This window comes from Geotrypetes seraphini, chromosome 10 (genome assembly GCF_902459505.1).
Source record: "Geotrypetes seraphini chromosome 10, aGeoSer1.1, whole genome shotgun sequence".
Lineage (NCBI taxonomy): Eukaryota > Metazoa > Chordata > Amphibia > Gymnophiona > Dermophiidae > Geotrypetes > Geotrypetes seraphini.
In genome coordinates this window covers 15,896,707-15,913,313 of record NC_047093.1, presented here as the reverse complement: position 1 = coordinate 15,913,313, position 16,607 = coordinate 15,896,707, and the positions used below count along the sequence as shown (strand labels likewise).

At 43.3% G+C, this 16,607-nt stretch overlaps 1 protein-coding gene across 9 annotated transcripts in view; it reads left to right on the top strand.

Moving 5' to 3' along the window:
* CEP112 (centrosomal protein 112) overlaps positions 1–16,607 on the top strand; it is a 729,616-nt gene that overhangs the window by 177,872 nt on the left and 535,137 nt on the right. The window lies entirely within an intron of this gene.

Below are 16,607 nucleotides of genomic sequence, written 5' to 3'. Positions count from 1 at the left end.
CCCCTTTTACGAAACTACGTTAGGCTTTTTTATCACCAGCCGCAGCAATATTAGCTCCGAGGCTCATAGAATTCCTGAGTATTGAGTGGTATTAGAATTGTGTAAATGTTTACCACATCTTAAATTTGTACTTTTTTATTAAAAGAATAATGAGATGCTTATTTTCAAAGCAGATAGATGCCTCAAAATACCTAGAAAAAAGGTCCAACTGCTAAAAACGTTCAAATTTCAATTTTGGAATGTCAAAATTGAGACATTTCACACTGCAGTTCATCCAAAGAGCGAGGGGATGTGTTGTGGGTGTGTTTTGGACAAGATTAGGGAGGGCCCAAAATAGGACATCCAATAGGGATTTTTGAATGGGAAGAAATGTCTAGACCTGTTTCAGTCATATCCATATTTTAAAAAGATGCTCTGACTGAGTAGCAGAGGAAAGGCTCTGGCAGTGCCTCTGTTTGTGGACCGCTGCTTTAGCTTTGGGAGAGTCCGCTTGTAAGAGATACCGGTTCTACACAGTGAGGGAGATCAGTCAGAGGCCAGGCCCGCACGGGGGAGGGAGGAGGATTGTCAGGTCAGGAGTAGGACGACAGGGAGATGCCATGGGGGGGAGGAGGAGGGCAGTCAGATAATGAGAGGGCAAACCTGCAGAAAATGGAGGGGAGATTGATGGTAGACTGCAGATGTGGGTGTGGAAAGGTTTGGGGTTTTTTTTTTTTGGGGGGGGAGAGAGATGCTGGACCCATAAGGGGGGGGGGAAGAAAATGACTCAGACTAGAAAGGAGTGTGGGAAGGGAGGAAAAGATGTGAGCAAGAGAGGGAGTGGAGTGGGGGTGAGGGGACATGGATGCTACAAGTAGGGGGGGGGTATGATAGAAAGAGGAAGAGACTCAGACCAGAAAGGAGTAGTGAGAAGGGAGGAAGAGATCCTTGGTCGTGGAGAGAGGGTGTGGGGGGATGGTAGAGAGAGGAAGAGTGTGACCCAGATCAGAAAGGGGGTGGGAAGGGAGGAAGAGATTCTTAGCTAGTGACAAGAGGGAGAGAGGGGTACCACACCATGGGGACCAGGGAGGGGATTCAGGGTGTAAGTGAGAGAGAGATGGGATTTAGAAGGAGACAAAACTGCAGTTGGAGTGAGAGAACAGAGGAGGCTGGAACCTAAGAAAGGAAAAAGTAGGAAGGAATTTCAGGCCTTAAGATAGGGGAATTCTATGCAAAACACTACAAATAAACTTTGCAGAATTTTGCACAGAATTTTCAAATATTGTGCGTGGAATTTTCAAAAATTTTCCACAGAATTTTCCATTTTTTTTGTGCAGAATTCCACTAGGAGTAACCCCTTCGCAGAATATTCTTAGATATCTTTTTCCAAAATATATTTCTTTTTTTCTATCGCCATGTAAACTTGGAAAATCCTGCTTCAGTTTATGCTCAAATTTACGTGCCCAGTGTATAGAACAGGATCAGTTGTGCGTGCCGCTTAATTTAATAATTGGCTGTGACTTGGCTTAAATTGGTGTTAATAAGTGCTATTTTATAAATTTTGTGCATCTCTTCAGGGGGATGTAAATGTGGGAGGGGCAGGTCAGGGTTGTGCCTCGGAGTTAAGCGTGCATGTCATAGAACACTAGGACTTATGCACATGACGGCCAATAGTCAAGTGCAAGCCTTTGACATGGCGTAAGTGATTGAACCTACAAAGGCGCGACACTAGTATTCTACATATAAACGCAGTTCCATGTGCAGTTGCTGATAAAGGAATCGTATGTATTTGAGTTTGCCTGAATTTTGTCACACTTTGAATGTACCCTATGTTGTTGTAAACCCAGGGCCAGTAATGTGAAGGTTTGATTATGAGAAAATCAATGCACTAAACTGAAATCAAGTATCTGACAGCATACAGTACTGGCTTCATTTGTAGTTCCTTCTATGGGCTAGAATTGACGGGAGCAAAAGTTTTTCTTTGCATGCAACAAATTTCAGTCATATTACTCTGTCAGCTCTACATACCACAGAAAAATTAAAATAGGAAGAGGTAGACTTTATTAATGCATTTCTGCTTCTACATCAGTGATGTGCATTTCCTAAAGCTCAAAATTATATAAGGAAAAACAACATAAGAACTTAAGAATTGCTGCTGCTGGGTCAGACCAGTGGTCCATTGTGCCCAGCAGTCCACTCATGTGGTGGCCCTCTGGTCAAAGACCAGTGCCCTAACTGAGACTAGCCCTACCTGCATACGTTCTGGTTCTTTGTCTTGAATCCCTGGAGGGTGTTTCCCCCTATAACAGCCTCTGGAAGAGCGTTCCAGTTTTCCACCATTCTCTTGGTGAAGAAGAACTTCCTTACATTCGTATAGAATCTATCCCCTTTTAACTTTAGAGAGTGCCCTCTTGTTCTCCCTACCTTGGAGAGGGTGAACAACCTGTCCTTATCTACTAAGTCTTTCCCCCTAAGGTGATGTTGTATAAACTCATAAAAAATAATCACCTTTTTCTCTTTCAACGATATACAACAAACTTATATGTGCATGTGAAAAGCTCAGACCCACAACCAAACCTCTAGTGATAAACTAAATTAAATTAAATTAAATCTTGGGTTTATATACCGCACCATCTCCACATTTGTGGAGCTCGGCACGGTTTACAAGAATTGTAATGAGAAAGGAACTCCGAGGGAGGGATGGGTGAGGATCAGAGGGCAGGGAGATCAGAAGAGGAGGGAGTGTTAGGTTTTTGAGAAAAGCCAGGTTTTCAGATGTTTACGGAAGGGTTTGAGGGTGCTCAGGTTCCGAAGAGGGGAGGCAAGGCTATTCCAGAGCTCAATGAATCTGAAGAGGAGGGAGGTCCCCAGTTTTCCTGGGTGGGAGATGTCTTTTAGTGAGGGGAAGGATAATTTTAGTTTTTGGGTGGGTCTGATGGTATTGAGATTTGAGAAATTCCAGGAGAGTGGAATTAATGGAGGAAGGGTGCCGTGGAGGATCTTGAAGGTTAGGCAGATGCATTTGAAGTGAACTCTGGAAATTATCGGGAGCTGGTTGTTAACTATCTCAAACCACCAACAGAGTTTAAACACTGCAAACATAATGCTGTTATATATATATTCAGTTCTTATCTGTACGGTGGACAAGCTGGGGCCCTTCTTTACCTGCTCCGTTTTATAGTGCTACGTGCTGTGCTTCTAAAAATGCTGTCTCAAACATCCCTCGACCTCCTCCCCCCAACTCGAGTTTCATAAATTGGAGCTTCTTCAGGAGGGGACACCGTTTGCGGTACTCCACCACCCGAACCTGCAGAGAGCACAAGCAACCGACGAATCCCAGGTGCAATGCGGTTCCTCTTCTGCCAGCAATGTGCTGACGTACAAACAGAACGTGGACTAAGCCCTCAAACTCTCCAACATTTCCTAAAGCTGACATATTCCAATTAATAAATTCAAAATAAATTGTATTCTTTTGTTGTATCACTGTTTTCTCTTCACTTTCCTCGGTCCTCTTCTTCAGTCCAGCATCTCCTCCTCTGCTCCTTCCTTCTACAGTTCATTCACCCCCTTGTTTTGCCCAGCACCTTCTTCTCCCCCTCCCCCCATGATACAGCATGTCCTCTATCAACCCTTATCTTTCATACAGTCTTAACAGCAACCAGGCCTTCTCTGTCCCCTCTCATACCCCCAATAATCTGCATATTTTTCTTCCCCCAAACATCTCTGACCTTCTTTTCTTCCATCATCTACCCTTAGTTCAGCATTTCTTCCTCTCTCTTTTGTAGTCCAATATCTCACTAACCCTCTCCAGCATTTCCCTATCCTCTCTCTTCCCCATACCATGGTCCAGCATCTCTTGATCCCCCCTCCTCCTCCTGTCTGATATCTCACCTTTTTCCTCCTCTAATTCCCCTGTACTGTGGCAGGTGCAACAAAGCGTCCTTTCCTGCTATGGGACAGCTGACCTGGGCTTGGAGTTTATCTCTGTGTCCATACTGGAGGCCTGCTGTATCCTTGCCCACTGCAAGAAGTTAGCATCAGAGTGGGAGGAGACATGACAGGTCTCACATGTGTGCATACAGATAAGCTCAGAGCCTAGATGCAGGCATCTTACCACAATGGCAGCACACAGCAGGAAAGAACAGAAGGGGGCAGTGGTGGCCTATGTGCCGTGTAAGAATATTGAGAAGTAAGGAAGTACAGAACTCCCCCGAAATACGCAGGGGTTCTGTCCAGGAACCCCTGCGAATTTCGAGAAACCGCAATTAGGTATTTCGCTTGTCAAGAGGCAGGAGAGGGCAGCTGGGGCGCCGATGGGTGCAGAAAATCACTCACAGTATGCTCCAACTGCCACTTCCTTGTACTAAAGCCATGGTTGTTACACCAGTCAGGAGTTGCTTTGACACGCCAGATAGTGTATCAAAGCAGCTCCTGATTGGTGTAACCATGACTTTAGTACAAGGAAGTGGTGGTCAGAAAATACCGCAAATTACTGAGTCCGCAATTCACGAACTGCAAATCCGCGGGGGTTTAGTGTATATGCCTATGCACTTACTCAACTTAGTTCCATTAGAACAAGAAGAAAAAATTTAAAAAATTTAAATTGAATCAAGTTGGGCAGACTGGATAGACCATTTGGGTCTTTATCTGCCGTCATCTACTATGTTGTGTTATGTTACTATCATAGCATTCTTTTATGGTAGAACCCAGGAGCAAAGTCTGACAAAACTCTCAAGACAGTGGTTTCCAAGTAAAATAGCAAGGCATCTTGGCAATCCTAACTCAATGTGAAAGATCTGTCCTTTGCAGTCTGGTTCCCTTTTTACGGGCGCTGCATAAGAAGTGAAAGGAAGATAATCTCGTTCATTTGCTGCACTGCATTTTGCATGCTTCATACCAGAACCATGACCTTTGATCATGGATTGATGTGGTCTAGATCAGTGTTTTTCAACCTTTTTACACCTATGGACAGGCAGAAATAAAATAATTATTCTGTGGACCGGCATCGGTCCGTGGACCGGCGGTTGAAGAACACTGGGCTAAGTCGTGAGCCAGACCCTGCCCCCATAATAGTACTAATTGTAACACTATTTTTTCCATTCATTTTTCACAGGTATACAATATAATATTATTAACAACACATAATGGTTAACCACAAAATTAAACTATATAAAGCACACTGACAGCAGATGTAAATTCTCAAAATTGACATAATTCAATCAATAAATTCAAAAATAAAATCATTCCCCCCTATCTTTGTTATCTCCCTCCCTCCATGCTATGCCTTACCTTCTGGCCTGTTCCTGCCTGGCCATTTTATGCCGCCCCCGGTATTATCTTCAGGCTGGCTCCCTCTTCCTCCCTGACGCAGTGCACAAAGCTGCGGGCAGCAGCTCCTTGCGCGTCCCATGCCTCATCTGGAAGCCTTCCCTCTGACGTTGCAACGTCAGAAAGAAGGCTTCCAGTTCAGGCGCAGGATGCGCGTAGGAGCCACTGCCTGTGGCTTTGTGCACTGAATCAGTGAGGAAGAGGGAGCTGGCTCGAAGATAACGCTGCATCAATCGCACCGTGGACCGGCGGTTGAAGAACACTGTTTTGGGTCTGATGCACGTGCTGGCCCTGTGGACCGGCAGAAAATTTCTGTGGACTGGCACCGGTCCATGGACAGGTGGTTGAAGAACACTGGTCTAGATGGACGGCGTATGACTGCTTAGGGACCTGGCCTTGAAAAAGCTCTTTCCAGCGAAACATGTTGGCAAAAAGAGTTCCTGTAAAATAGAGACCACAAACTGAAAGATAAGTGAAATAGTTTACACAAAATAATTATTTATTTATTAAGTTAAGAAAAAGAGAAATACAATATAAAATACTTATGATACAATATAGGATCCGGTGAAGACTTATGCACGTTAAGCTTAGCGTTATGAAATCTATTTGAACGTGGAGTGGTGCATCTGAGGATCGAGTCGACAATCTTGTTCAGTCTGTTTCAGAGGGGGAACAGTCTCGTTGTTTTGAATCATACCAGAACAAGGCATTTATTTTTAGAATTGCAATGGGATATCGTATTGATTGTGTTATAGTGAGATAACGCACATCCCATCTTGCTGATTGCTGACTGTTACCCTCCTGCGTCCCCCTGCTCAGCACATATGATCTCATGCCTACCACAAGCTTTGACATGTCCTGCAGCTTAATCTGTAATGAAGCACAGTGTACAGACCTCTTTCTAGATGAAATCCTAAAGAAAGTATCAATCTTTGAACTTTTAGTCATCTCTGTGTGATTAAATAATAATAACAGTTTATATACCGCAGGATCGTGAAGTTCTATGCGGTTTACAATGATTAAAAGGTATTACAGATCGAGTGGAATAAACAAAGTTCAGAGTTAGTGAATAAGAGTTCTAAAGATCATTTGTTGAGGACTAAGATTGTATAGGTCAGTTACCTAAGTGATTAAATGGAACATTGAGGTGTTAATATGATATCTGGCATCAATAGAATTGAATAGTATTTCAGTTTATAAGGCAGCATTTCATTGGTCTTTTAATGTGTAATTAATTAATTTTTGTGGATGCAGTAAATACGGTGACAATCACAGGTTCACGAGGAGGCAGGCTGCCCAACTTGTCGAAAAGAAATGCACATAAAATGATATTACTTTATGAATTCGCTTGTCCACACACTCATTTTCTCAGTGGTCAGTGCGAAAGCTGGACATTATGGAAACAAGATAGAGAGAAGACCGACTCATTTGAGCTTCGGTGCTAGAGAAGGATTTTAGCAAATTGATTCTGGAATGCCAAATGATAAAACTTACGACTGTCTTATTCTGGTCACACCATCAGAAGAGAGAGATCACTGGAGAAGGACATCATGTTTGGGAAGATCGAAGGAACCGGGCGAAGAGGGTGACCTGCAGTCAGGTGGCTGGACACATTGAAAGCAACCATGGGGATAAAGCTGGAGGACCTTTCCGGACTAGCGCAGAACCAATTCTTTTTAGATCCGCAATTCATTAAGTCGCTAGGACTCGAGCACGAGTCGATGGCACCTAACAACACAAATTTGCTCATCAATATGGAAGTCTGATATGCCCTGAAGAAGCGGCTGTATTACCGTGAAACGTTGGCTTCTAAATATATGGACTAAAGTTTAGCTGTAGTTCAGGGGTGTCAGTCCCTCCTCAAGGGCTGCAATCTAGTCGGGTTTTTGGGATTTCCCCAATGAATATGCATGAGATCTATTTGCATGCATTGCTTTCAATGCATATTCATTGGGGAAATCCTGAAAACCCGAATGGATTGCAGTCCTCGAGGAGGGACTTTGACACCTCTGCTGTAATTAGAAGTGATTTTTTTAAAATTCCCTCTTTTTGCTGTTGCCTTGATGCTCACCATTCAGACGAAAGGTTTTTTAATGCTGTTTTGGTGATTGGTAGAGCTTGTTTACACTCATCGGCAACCTGAGGCATTTTCTTTCGTCTAGGATAGGGTAGCTTGACTTGCGTGTCTTTTTTAGTTTAAGTAGAGAGTAGTAGTTTCGTGGACTGTTATGGTTCCCTCCACTCCTCGCTTTTTGTGATTTTGTTTAAAAAAAAGAATTCATGCATAAATGCAGTGGTAAAATTATTTCCCCTCCCCAGAAGCTGTTGCACAGCTATATGTGCTTTGAGGAATGCACTTCTTTTCTTGTTTAATAATAATAATAATTTATTCTTATATACCGCCATACCGAAAAAGTTCTAGGCGGTTCACAACAAGGTGAGCTAATCAATGGGATACAGATAAAATACAAATTAGAATAATGGCCTTAAAAACAGATAAAGACAGAAAGCATTTAATGCAGAAAATACCAGCATGGCAGGAAAAGAAGTAATACATAGAACAGATCAAATACATCAAGTTGAATATAAGGAACTTGATTGAAAAAATGAAGCAGAATGCATTAAGATGCCAGCCTATCAAGATTCCGGAATCCCAGAGAGTAACAAGATTCTAGAATCCCAAAGAGTAGCAACATTCCATACAGAATCTCAAAGAATAGCAAGATTCCAGAATCCCAGAGAGTAACAAGATTCTAGAATCCCAAAGAGTAGCAACATTCCATACAGAATCTCAAAGAATAGCAAGATTCCATAATCCCAGAGAGTAACAAGATTCTAGAATCCCAGAGTAGCAACATTCCATACAGAATCTCAAAGAATAGCAAGATTCCAGAATCCCAGAGAGTAACAAGATTCTAGAATCCCAAAGAGTAGCAACATTCCATACAGAATCTCAAAGAATTGCAAGATTCCATAATCCCAGAGAGTAACAAGATTCTAGAATCCCAGAGTAGCAACATTCCATACAGAATCTCAAAGAATAGCAAGATTCCAGAATCCCAGAGAGTAACAAGATTCTAGAATCCCAAAGAGTAGCAACATTCCATACAGAATCTCAAAGAATAGCAAGATTCCAGAATCCCAGAGAGTAACAAGATTCTAGAATCCCAAAGAGTAGCAACATTCCATACAGAATCTCAAAGAATAGCAAGATTCCATAATTCCAGAGAGTAACAAGATTCTAGAATCCCAAAGAGTAGTAACATTCCATACAGAATCTCAAAGAATAGCAAGATTCCATAATTCCAGAGAGTAACAAGATTCTAGAATCCCAAAGAGTAGCAACATTCCATACAGAATCTCAAAGAATAGCAAGATTCCAGAATCCCAGAGAGTAACAAGATTCTAGAATCCCAGAGAGTAGCAACATTCCATACAGAATCTCAAAGGATAATAATAATTTTATTCTTATAAACCGCCATACTGGAAAAGTTCTAGGCGGTTCACAACAAGGTGAGCTAATACATGGGATACAGATAAAATACAAATTAGAATAATGGACTTAAAAACAGATAAAGACAGAAAGCATTTACAATATAATGCAGAAAATACCGGCCTGGCAGGGAAAGAAGTAATACATAGAATAGATGAAATACATCAAGTTGACTATAAGGAACTTGATTGAAAAACATGAAGCAGAATGCATTACGATACCAGCCTATCAAAGAGTTTATTTCATGAATGCCTATTTCTGTGCATAGAACACTGTCTTTTTTATATTGTAAAATGGCTTACAAAGCTACTCCATTTTGTATGATCTGTATGTGTTTTATATTGGCTTTGAGAACATAAGAATAGCCATACTGGGTCAGACCAATGGTCCATCCAGCCCAGTATCCTGTTTCCACAGTGGCCAATCCAGGCCAAAAGTACCTGGGAGAATCCCAAAGTTTAGCAAGATTCAGGAATCCCAAAGATTAACAAAATTCCATGCTACCGATTCCAGGGCAAGCAGTGGCTTTTTCTCAATAGCATACTATGGACTTTAACTCCAGGAACTTGTCCAAACCCTTTTAAAATTTATCCACATTAACCGCTGTTAGCACATCCTCTGGCACAGAAATCTTTCGCAGTTATGAGAAATTTAAGACAAGTATGAAAATTCTTCGAAAGACCACAATTCCAGCTCATAGTTCAATCCCTTATACTAGGCCTACTGGACTACTGCAACATCCTCTACCTCCCCTGCCCTGCAGGAATGACTAAACAACTACAAACAATCCAAAATACAGCTCTGAGACTCATCTACTCACTGAAGAAATACGACCATATTACAGAAGCATACATTGACTCACACTGGCTACCAATTGAAGAAAGAATACTATTTAAATTCTACTGCATGCTATTTAAATCGTTAAACGGAGACAGCCCAATCTACCTAAACAACCACCTCTACCAAACTACATCTCCCAGACATAAAAAAACACACACCCTTTTCACACACCCTCCAATCAAAGAAGTCAAACGGAAAAAACTGTATGACGGCCTCCTAGCAACACAAGCAGCAAAACTGGATAACCAAATCTCCAACCTACTGATAACCACCCCCGAATACAAGATCTTCAGAAAAGAAATAAAAACGATACTCTTCAAGAAATCACTGAAACACTCTTAACATATCAATTACCTTCCATCATCCTGCCGTTACCCTGCCCCACAGATACTACCAGTTCTTCTCAACTTCTCTTGAATTCACCAATGATCTTCTACTGTAACTCACCATTTATATCTCTTCTGTAATCCGCCTTCTCAACTTCTCTTGAATTCACCAATGATCCTATATTGTAACCCACCATTTATAACTCTTTTGTAATCCGCCTTGAACCGCAAGGTAATGGCGGAATAAATATCTCTAATGTAATATTATCTTTTTTGACTTGACCCTCATTTAAAGGAGACTGGCTTCACAGACACAGAAGAGGGCAGATCATAGCTGCACAAGCACTTTGGCCCTGATTCTATAAAGTCCACTTAAAGCATTGATTGTATAACTCTTAGGTGCCCATTATAGAATCACACTCAGTGTCCTAATATTTAGGCGTATCTAAAGTTAGGCACTGATATCAGACCCTAACGGCAAATGATTCACAAAGAAGCACCTAACTCAAAGAAACGCCCATAATTCGCCCTTAATCACTCCCACTTTTAGTGGTAGGCGCTTTGATCTGGGGCGCCTACTTTTGATAGAATCAAGGTTTTCAAGTTAGGCACCTAACTTTCAAGTAAGACCAATTAAAACCTATTCTAAGTTTCAAGTTTTATTAAAATTTTGATGTATCGCAATATCATTAATTCAAAGTGATTTACAATTAAAACAGGGTCTTAATTATTAACTATTAACATAAGAACATAGGAACATAAACATCGCCTCTGCCGAGTCAGACCATAGTCCATCATGCCCAGCAGTCCGCTCCCGCGGTGGCCCCCCCAGGTCAATGACCTGTAAGTGATCTATTACTCTAAAGCATTTTGTACTGTATAGTAACCCTCTAATTGTACTCTAAGGTGTTTAATGCCAATTTCAATACCAATTAAGCCTATGTATCAATTAAGTTAAGTGCTGCCGTTGGTGCCTAACCTTTGGCGGCCTTTATAGAATCAGGGCCTTTCTACCCACAGTCTAGAAAGTTGATTGCAAAGGGAAGTGTTCTGCCAAGCTGCCCTTCAAAAATTCATTGCCAGTACTTTGACACCATAACGCATGGGGATTTCACAAATCAGATCCTCGTACACTCTTTTATTTCCTCCGCTCAGCAGAGCAGGGATGATACTGGATGCCTTCAGAAAATGTCCAGGACGCAAGACTAGTTTAGGCTTGTGCCAGAAGACGTATGAGGAGAGACTGGAAGCCCTGAATATGTATACCCTAGAGGAAAGGAGGGACAGGAGGGATATGATTCAGACGTTCAAATACTTGAAGGGTATTAACGTAGAACATAATCTTTTCCAGAGAAAGGAAAATGGTAAAACCAGAGGACATAATTTGAGGTTGAGGGGTGGTAGATTCAGGGGCAATGTTAGGAAATTCTACTTTACGGAGAGGGTGGTGGATGCCTGGAATGCGCTCCCGAGAGAGGTGGTGGAGAGGAAAACGGTGACTGAGTTCAAAGAAGCGTGGGATGAACACAGATGATTTAGAATCAGAAAATAATATTAAATATTGAACTAAGGCCAGTACTGGGCAGACTTGCACAGTAAAGCTAGACTCAGGGCATTGGTCTTTGACCTAAGGGCCACCGCGGGAGCGGGCTGCTGGGCATGATGGACCACTGGTATGACCCAGCAGCAGCAATTCTTATGTTCTTATGTCTGTGTCTGTATATGGCCATTTGGTGGAGGATGGGCTGGGGAGGGCTTCAGTGGCTGGGAGGGTGTAGATGGGCTGGAGTAGGTTTTAATGGAGATTTCGGCAGTAGGAACCCAAGCACAGTACCGGGTAGAGCTCTGGATTCTTGCCCAGAAATAGCTAAGAAGAAAAAATTAAGAAAAATTAAAATTAAATCAGGTTGGGCAGACTGGATGGACCATTCGGGTCTTTATCTGCCGTCATCTACTATGTTACTATGTTAGGATGTTCTTGTCCAGACATCTTCATTCTGGATACGGCACGATCCAAAATACAGTGAAAATAAAGGTTTCTAAGAAGTTTATCTTGAAAGCAAAAACGCTTAGGACATTAGGTTGGAAATTTAATACTCAAATCGTGAGGATTGTGATTTCTACCATGCTTTACAAATGCCCACTGAATGTGAAACTTTTTCTAAAATATATATAGTGCATCACCGAAATACATGTGCTATTTTAGACATGAAGAGGAAACATGCATTGTAGAAAAATCCACATGTAGAAAAATAGTGCCATCACTTAGGGCCCTTTTACTAAAGTATGGCACATGTATAAATAACTAATACCGCACTGTTCTAACTTTTATTATTACATAAGCATTCATTCAATAGAAGCCTTACACAGACCCAATCCCCCTCAGAATCAAGCCAACTGAATGCTAACTTTGATCCTCAGATGCACCACGCCACGTTCAAAACAATTTCATCACACTAAGCTTGATAAATACTTCTTTTAACTTTATAAATATTATTTCTTACTTAATGTGTTCTAATTTATAAGTACTTAGCTTTATTTTTGTGGTCAATGTTAGGGACTGCTTTTGCCAACATGTTTTGCGACAAACGCTTTTTCAAGGCTGGGTCCCTATAAGGAAACAGCTGAATTAATAGGGCACACTCAGTAAATTACTCCACCCACGAGGAGGACCTGTTATACATTAACTCAGCTCAGAGACATAAAACTCTGAAGAGGGGGAGGTAACCCCCTCTTGGGGCAAGAGTTTACCATCCAATCATAGCTTAATCAATGATAAAAGCGGGTCCAACTCAAAGGTGTAAAATTAATTGTATATATATCTTAATTGAAATACTATATTCAATGATTTCAAAAACTTTTGATTGCACGTTGCACGGACCTCTTTCACATTTTTGACCGATCACTATTTTTGAACTTAATATGGTGTGACTCCTTAGCAGAATTGATCTTTCAGTTGGCGGGGTCTCCTGAAGCAGACACCGAAACGGGGCCGCGTTGGGACCCTGATGAGCTTCCCCTGAAACTAAGTTAAATGAGGCTTTTTTAAGTTTCCAGTGTCAACCTGAGTGCAAAAGTTTTTGAAATCAAAAGTTTTTGAAATCATTGAATATAGTATTTCAATTAAGATATATATACAATTAATTTTACACCTTTGAGTTGGACCCGCTTTTATCATTGATTAAGCTATGATTGGATGGTAAACCCTTGCCCCAAGAGGGGGTTACCTCCCCCTCTTCAGAGTTTTATGTCTCTGAGCTGAGTTACTGTATAACGGGTCCTCCTCGTGGGTGGAGTAATATACTGAGTCTCTTATTTATAGCCAAGCGTCTTTTCTGACTCCTTTGATACATTGTCCCTGCTGTATTGGAAGCAGAATTAATAGGGCATACATAAAAACCTATAAAGCATGCATAGAAAACTCTTTTTTGTACCATATAAATATTATATCACCTAGAGAATGACACGGGGAAAAAATCTGTCCCCGTCACCGGCCCACCATCCTCTGCACCGCCCCGTCACCGCCGTTCCCTTCACCGCCCCGTCACCGTCACCGCCATCCCTTTCACCGCCCCGTCACCGCCACTGTCATCCCATTCACCGCCCCGTCACCGTCCCCGCTGCATCCATATAAGCCTTAGTACTGTAATATTTAGCTTATTCCTTTCTTATAAATCAAAGTTCCTGCTGCTGAACTAGAGAAAGAGATGTTCAGCTGGCAGGGCTTTGTTTATAAATTTTTATCAACACAACTAATATACTATTTTATCCTAAAGCAAAAAATAAATAAATAAATATAATTTTTTTTTCTACCTTTGTTGTCTGGTTTCTGCTTTCCACATCTTCTCATTGAATTCCTTCCATCCACTGTGTGTCTTCTCTCTGCGTCTTCCATTTGCTGTTACTGTGCCTCTCCCTTAACCCCCCCCCCCCAATTGGTCTAGCACCCATCTTCTTCCCTCCACTCCCGCATAGTCTGGCATCTGTCTTCTTCCCACTCTGTCTTCCACATTTCCCTTGGGGGTCTGTTCCTCTCCACCCTCCTTCAATGTCTGTTCTATTCCTTTCCACCACCACCCTTCCCTCCCTCCTTTACCATCTGTTCCTTTCTACTACCCTTCAGCTCCTCTCGCGTGGCCTATCTACCTTCCTTCCTCTTATTTTCATGGCACGTTACAATGTAATTTGTGCAAGCCACTGGAGCCTGCAAGCTCGGTCCCTGTCCCATCCCCACAAACCATCTCGCTTCTGTGCTCCTATTTTCTCCATTTCTAATATCTCCCCTATGTATCTGTCATTGCCCCCCCTGTGTCCATATACCATCCCCATGGCATGTCCCCTTTATGTCTCTGTCCCTATGCCCCATGCACATAATTTCCCCTCTTTCTGTTACCTTCCTGTGTCCAGATTTCCCCTATCTTCCTCTTCCATACCAGTGTGTCTCTTCTTTTCAACCCCATCTAGCTTTTTTCCCTCTTTCTTCCCCCCCCCCTGCTTCTAGCATCTGGCTCACCTGCCAGTCCTTCCCTTTCTTTCCTGCTGTGGGTTTTTCTTTCCGACTTCATCCCCTTGGCCCAGAATCCTTTTCCCTTTCACTCCCTCCTTCCAATTTGAGCCGGGAACACTAGCGATCGCACGGTCCCCGCAGCCACTACCTGCCTGCCCAATCGATCCTAGTGTTTAGCCAGCTCTCTCCCTTCTCCTCACCTTAGTTTATAGGTTTTCTTTTTCGGCGACCTGCACGCTTTCCCAAAGAGCCGCGCACGCGCGGCTGCTCAGTGTTCAATCTTCTGCAACTTCCTGTTTCCGGTTGCGTCAGAGCAGAAGATCGAAACTGAGCAGCAGCGGGTGCGCGGCTCTCTGATAGCGTGCGGGTCGCCGAAAAAGAAAATCTACAAACTAAGGTGAGGAGAAGGGAGAGAGCTGGCTAAACACTAGAATCGATTGGGCAGGCGGGTGTGAGCTGCGGGGACCGCGCGATCCTTCATGCCTCACTGCGGGGACAAGACCATTCACCGCCCCGCGGGCGGTGAATGGCCTTGTCCCCGTCGCCGCAGCGACTGCTAGTTTTCTTCCCCGTTTTCGGCGGGTGACCCGCGGCTAAAATGCGGTGGCCGCGGGTAAACCGCCACCGTGTCATTCTCTAATATCACCTACTATCACCTAATATCGAGGGGTGACCCCGGGAACTACAGGCCAGTGAGCCTGACTTCAATTATAGGGAAGATGGTGGAAGCTATGATCAAGGACGGCATTTGCGAGCACTTCGAGAAGAATGACCTATTGAGAACAAGCCAGCACGGATTCTGTAAGGGAAGGTCGTGCCTAACGAACCTTCTGTACTTCTTTGAGGGAATAAGCAGTCGGGTGGACAATGGGGAACCCATAGACATCATTTACCTCGATTTTCAAAAGGCTTTCGACAAGGTGCCACATGAAAGGCTGCTTAAGAAGCTGTGGAACCACAGGGTGGGAGGGGATGTGCACAGATGGATCAAGCACTGGTTGTCGGGCAGACTGCAGAGGGTCGGAGTAAAGGGTCAATATTCTGACTGGCGGGGAGTCACAAGCGGTGTACCACAGGGGTCGGTGCTGGGGCCGTTACTCTTTAACATATTTATCAATGACCTGGAAAAGGAGGCAAAGTGCGAGATTATAAAATTTGCAGACGATACCAAACTGTGCGGCAGAGTTAGGACCAGGGAGGAGTGTGAGGACCTACAAAGAGACCTGGACAAGCTAGAAGACTGGGCAAACAAATGGCAAATGCGCTTTAACGTGGACAAATGCAAGGTCATGCATATAGGGAAAAAGAACCCGTTGTTCAACTACAAATTGGGGGGGGGGGGTATTGTTGGGAGACAGCAGACTTGAGAGAGACTTGGGTGTGCTGGTGGATGCATCACTGAAGCCATCTGCACAGTGCGCAGCAGCCTCGAAAAAAGCCAACAGGATGCTTGGCATCATAAAGAAGGGCATAACAACCAGAACACGGGAAATCATCATGCCATTATATCGAGCGATGGTGCGTCCACATCTGGAATACTGCGTTCAGTATTGGTCGCCGCACCTCAAGAAGGACATGGCGGTACTTGAGAGAGTCCAAAGGAGAGCAACGAAAATGGTAAAAGGGCTGGAACACTGCCCATACGCCGAGAGGTTGGATAGGCTGGGGCTCTTCTCTCTGGAAAAGAGGAGGCTCAGGGGAGATATGATAGAGACCTTCAAGATCATGAGGGGCATAGAGAGGGTGGATAGGGACAGATTCTTCAGACTGAAGGGGACAACAGGTACGAGGGGGCATTCGGAGAAACTGAAGGGAGATAGGTTCAAAACAAACGCAAGGAAGTTTTTTTTCACCCAAAGGGTCGTGGACACTTGGAATGCGCTACCGGAGGAAGTGATCAGGCAGAGTACGGTACAGGGATTCAAACAGGGATTGGACGGATTCCTGAAGGATAAAGGGATCATGGGATACTGAGGGAGGAGCTGGGATGTAACACAAGTATAGAAAGCTAACCAGGTAATGAGTATAGAAACCAAACCAGGTCGTGCATGTGCAAGACCGGAGGGTTAGGACTTCGATAGGAAGACAGGACTTAAATGAGAAACCAAGGTGGCAAGGGAGCCTCTTCTGGTGA